This window comes from Scomber japonicus, chromosome 7 (genome assembly GCF_027409825.1).
Source record: "Scomber japonicus isolate fScoJap1 chromosome 7, fScoJap1.pri, whole genome shotgun sequence".
NCBI lineage: Eukaryota > Metazoa > Chordata > Actinopteri > Scombriformes > Scombridae > Scomber > Scomber japonicus.
Window position 1 is genome coordinate 33873100 of NC_070584.1, and position 5629 is coordinate 33878728.

The following is a 5629-nucleotide window of genomic DNA, read 5'->3' on the forward strand; positions in this document are numbered from 1 at the left end:
CTCTATCTGTAAACCTTCATCCTCATATTTAAAAGGTTATCACACTCTTTTCCTTCAGCTGAGGCCGCTCAGAACAAACTATAAACTTAGACTTCTAAATGCGGTCGGACAACATCGCCTAAGGGCAGAACTCGGCCTTTCGATGATCCAACAAACACCTTAATTGTTCCTTTCGGCCCAAAACACACACACACACACACACACACACACACACACACACACACACATACACATACACTATTTATTCCTCTGTTGGCTCAGGATGCTATCATTGGATGTATGATTGTGTGCGCTGCCTGCTGAATAATCGGCTATAAATGTAAATCCTTCAGACTTTGATGCGGCGATGTTGGCGAGTCTCAGATCTCAACAGTTACTTTGGCGAGTGCAGCGTTTTCATAACTGATTCAAACGAGAAGAAGACCAAAAAAAAAAAAACCTTGAATAGTTATCCTTGAAAAGTTGATCCACTCCTCCTCCTCCTCCTCCGGCAGATTTTAATGACTTTTTCAGGCCATTAAAGAAAAAATAGTACACGTTTAATCAGTAAAAGCCTTTTCTTCTCTTCTTGAAGATTTTTAAAAAAAGGAAACAACCCAAAAAAACAAGCTCTTGGCGATGGGCATTACAGTCCATATGGTCATCAGCTTTAACCTTGAGATGGCAGTTTTTTTTTTTTTTTTTTGAAGCTAATTATGTTTCCTTTGCAGTCCGACAGAGGGTGTATTCGAGCCCCGTGCATCTGTGTTTATGAAAAGTGTGTAATAATAGTGACTTAATCACACAAACAGTGCAACCTCTCAGTCAACTTGACTTTGCGTGGAAACTCCACATCTCGGGACATTCTTTTGGTTGTTCACCCAAACCACACACTGTTAACAGCTGTGCAGTATTTCACTCGGGCTGCTCCGAGATTTTCTCCTCTTTTTCTTTTCTTTTTTTTTTTATGTGTGTGTGTGTGTGTGTGTGTGTGTGTGTGTGTGTGTGTGTGTGTGTGTGTGTGTGCGCCAAGCCCTTTTCCAAAACCACTCATTAATAAAGTATTTGTGATCATGTGGCACTGACAGCGGGACAAAGATCACTGCAGGCTGAGAAGGAGAGGAGGAGGGAGGAGGAGAGGAGGAGGGAGGAGGGAGGAGGTGGGGGTGAAAAGCAAAAGTTAAGCATAAAAAAAAGAGAAAAAGGGATAAAAGAGGAGAGAAAAAAAAAGGTGGATGTTTTAGGGGAGAAGGGTTAAGAAACGCTCTCTTTCCCGCTCTCTTGCACACACACACACACACACACACACACACACACACACACTCACACACTCACACACTCTCTCTGCACGCAGACTCCCCACCCCTCCCTCGCTCTTACTGTCTCCTCTGTAATGAGCTCCAGATGTGCTGCTGAGGATGGGGGTGGGTGGGTTGGGTGAGGGCAGAGGGGGGGGGGGGGGGGGAGTGGTGGTGGTGGAGGTTTTTTTTGGGGTGGGGGGGGGGGGCTGCCTTGTATATCATGTGCTTAGGCGAGGAGAGACGCTGTCCGATGGGACGCTGTCAGCCCTGATGGAGTGGCTGGCCAGGGCTTGGGGGCAAAGAGAGGGAGGGGAGGGGAGGAGGGGAGGGGAGGGGGGGGGGTGTAAGGTGGAGGGGAGGGGGTCAAAAAGATCTCCACATCTGGAATCACTTCAGGTCAGCCCAGGCCCTGGCCGTGAAAGGTGAGACCGGGCGCCTGGCAGGGGAGAGAGGGGGGGGCAAAGGGGGTCTGACACTGGACATACCACAGTTCACCAGAAGCATCCAACAGAACAACATCAAGCGGCTGGAAAGAAAGAAAACAGGAATATCCCTTCTTTTCTTTTTTTCTTTTAAATGTGTGGCGTACAAGAAGTCGGGAAAAACCCCAAAGTCACATCAGCGAACCACCTTTTCTTTTTTTCTTTTATTATTAACCCTCACACGCTATAACTCAAACTCACAACTTAAGAGCTTTAAACAAAGTGGAGAGCAGCAGCAGCAGCGGCGGCGGCGATGATGACTCCTCCGTTCTTTTTTTTTTTTTTTTTTTTATCTTGAATTAGTCAGAACTGCAAAGTGCTACAAGTGAAAGTCCTGCGTTTCAAAATAAACACATTTATAGCCGTAAACTGCCAGAAAATTAAGTAGAGATAATGAAATGATTAAAAGCTCCTTTAAATTTTTTCATGCTTTCATTGGTGGAGGGGGGGGGGGGGTTGGATGGAGGGATGGAGGGGTGGAGGAGGGGGGGGATTTTCCTGCCGTCAGATCAAATGAAGGACCACATGCCAAAGAAACAGTTCTCAGACCTCTTTACAAAAAAAAAAAAAAAAAAAAGTTAAAAAAAATGCACTTTTATCAAGCGACAGGGAGGCTTTTTTTTTTTTTTCCTCTGTAGGAGATTTCTACCCAAACAACACGGCTATTTTACGAGCTTGTGTTTCAAATCTCAATCTGTAATGTAGTAAAGTCACAATTACAATAGAAAGTCTCCAAAAATGAGGAAGTAGCAGCGACAGGAAAGCAAGAAAACAAGAAAACAAGAAAACAAGGAGGTTTTAAAACTCTGAATAACTGCAAGAAGCGAGAAACTGTGGTGAGATGAGAGCAAACTAAAAGTAAAATGCACATTTTTCCTGAAATGACTGATTGATAGTAGGCGTCTTATTTTGATGCTGAATTTAGCGGCAAATAGTAAAAATTAAAGATAAGTTGTGGCTTAGTGTGTAACAGTGTGTGTAATGTTAACCACAGTGGGAGCAAAAGTTAAATTTAACACTTTTTAAAGGGAGTTTGGTGCATGAAGAAAAAGAAAGTGTCACTCTTTTCTCAGGTATTTTAGCTCCTGTGGCATCTTATAAAAAAATTAAACTCATGTTGAGAGTTTAAATGTCAATCTGTAATGTAGTAAAATCACAATTACAATAGAAAAGTGTCAGAAAATGGTGAAATAGCAGCAACAGGAAGTTAAAACACTGAATGACTGCTGATGGAAGTTAAACTTTAACATTGAGAGGTGAGGAAGAGCTGTTAGACGATGGCAAATGATTGATAGTCGGAGTTTTAATTTGATGCTGAATTTAGCAGCAAATAGTAAAAATTAAAGATAAGTTGTGGCTTAGTGTGTAACAGTGTGTGTAATGTTAACCACAGTGAGAGAAACATTAAATTTAACACTTTTTAAAGGGAGTCTGGTGCATGAAGAAAAAAGAAAGTGTCACTTTTTTCTTGACATTTTAGCTCCTGTGGCATCTTATAAAAAATTTAAACTCTATGTGGTAATGTGGTAAAATCACAATTACAATAGAAAAAGTGTCAGAAAATGGTGAAATAGCAGCAACAGGAAGTTAAAACACTGAATAACTGCTGATGGAAGTTAAACTTTAACATTGAGAGGTGAGGAAGAGCAGTGAGATGATAGCAAACAAGATTTAAAATATATGTTTTTCCTGAAATGATGGATGGATAGTCCTAGTTTTAATTTGATGCTGAATTTAGCAGCAAATAGTAAAAATTAAAGATAAGTTGTGGCTTAGTGTGTAACAGTGTGTGTAATGTTAACCACAGTGGGAGAAACATTAAATTTAACACTTTTTAAAGGGAGTTTGGTGCATGAAGAAAAAGAAAGTGTCACTTTTTTCTTGACATTTTAGCTCCTGTGGCATCTTATAAAAAATTTAAACTCTATGTGGTAATGTGGTAAAATCACAATTACAATAGAAAAAGTGTCAGAAAATGGTGAAATAGCAGCAACAGGAAGTTAAAACACTGAATAACTGCTGATGGAAGTTAAACTTTAACATTGAGAGGTGAGGAAGAGCAGTGAGATGATAGCAAACAAGATTTAAAATATATGTTTTTCCTGAAATGATGGATGGATAGTCCTAGTTTTAATTTGATGCTGAATTTAGCAGCAAATAGTAAAAATTAAAGATAAGTTGTGGCTTAGTGTGTAACAGTGTGTGTAATGTTAACCACAGTGGGAGAAACATTAAATTTAACACTTTTTAAAGGGAGTTTGGTGCATGAAGAAAAAAGAAAGTGTCACTATTTTCTCAACATTTTAGCTCCTGTGGCATCTTATAAAAAAATAAAAATAAAAAAGTTGAAACTCTCCTACATCAATGCCTGCAATTCAATTTCACTTCATGCGACCTTTCTCTTTTTTACGGCCCCGTGTTGCGAGCCGTACGACGAGGAAGAAGAGTGTCGACATGTGTTTGTTGACGGCGGAGGTTACGAGGGGCCAAAAGAGAAGAAACACCTTGTATGACAGCCGCAAGAGTTTAAACGAGGCCCAGGGGCCCTCCATATTAAGGAGAGGATTTCCCTGCTCATAAATAAACTGTTTTTAAGATGGAAATTTCAGGTTTGCGGGTAATCAGGAAAAAAAAGAAAACACACAAAGCAGGAACAGCTTGAGGTTTCTCTGAAGAGGAATCTGTTCTCGAGTTGTAAATCTCTCTTTTTATGGGGCGTACACGAGGTCCAAGATCATTTTTGCTTTCCAAATGGTCCCAACTATAAACATACTTATGCCTTATAGTTTGTGAAGCTTGGAGTTAGGAGTCTTAACAATCTTCCAGGAGACGTGAGACTATTTTTTATCGGGGGTGAATTGGACACTGTGCCATTTGCATTGCTTGAAATGCGTTTTTATTTAATATACAAGTTTTTTTTTTTTATTCTGTTACAAATAAAAGGATATCATAGGACATTAAAGAGATTTCTACTTGGTTTTTTTGGATTCAGAAAATACATTAGCCTCTCCTTGTATATATTGGACTATATAACATGTAAATCAAAATGCGTTGAACATCTTTGCTTGTCAGTGGTATAACATGGACAGAAATGTGAAAAAAAACAAAATTAATCTTCTTTTTAAAACCACAAAAAACTGCATAAATGTTTGTATCTTTTTTTTTTTTTTTACATGGATGAGGAAGTAAGTCTTTGCTGGTTTGATGATGAGTTTTAAAAGAAAAAAGGAAGAAAAAAAAAAAAGAGTTGCTGATCCCATTTTTTTGGCGTGAGATTATTTTTTTTATCCAAACGGGACAAAGTGAATCCCACGTAGTCCGTACATGAGTCTCAGTCCTTCCGACCGAGTCCGAGAGCAAGAAGATCTCTGATGTTTTAAAGAAGAAAAAAAGACAAAAAAAAACATCTTTCTTTCTTTTTTTTTTTTTTGAGAAACTCGCCCTCCGTTTCAGTCACAATAATCACAAATGTAAAACTATGCAGATATTCAGCTACAGCATCCCATCTAGATGTCTCTTTTTTTTTTTTTTTGCACAAATGAGTCCAGGAGATAAAAAAATCCAAAAATTAACCACGAAAAAAAAAAAAAAAAAAGGCGGCTTGGAGAAGAATCCTCCCGTCGCTCGGCAACGCTCGAGAGGCTCCGTTAAAAAAAAGAGAAGAAGAAGAAGAAGAAGAAGAAGAGACGTCACGATCCAGGTTGATGTGAGATGATGCTCATCCCGGCGTTATTTAGGATGGGGTGGGATGGGATAGGATGAGGGGGGAGGGGAGGTGGTTCAGCGGTTTCGGAGAAGGTCCCCTCACCTCCCCCCCAAGCGCCGCCGCCCCCCTCCCCGAACCTCTCCCCCCCCCCCCCGCCCCTC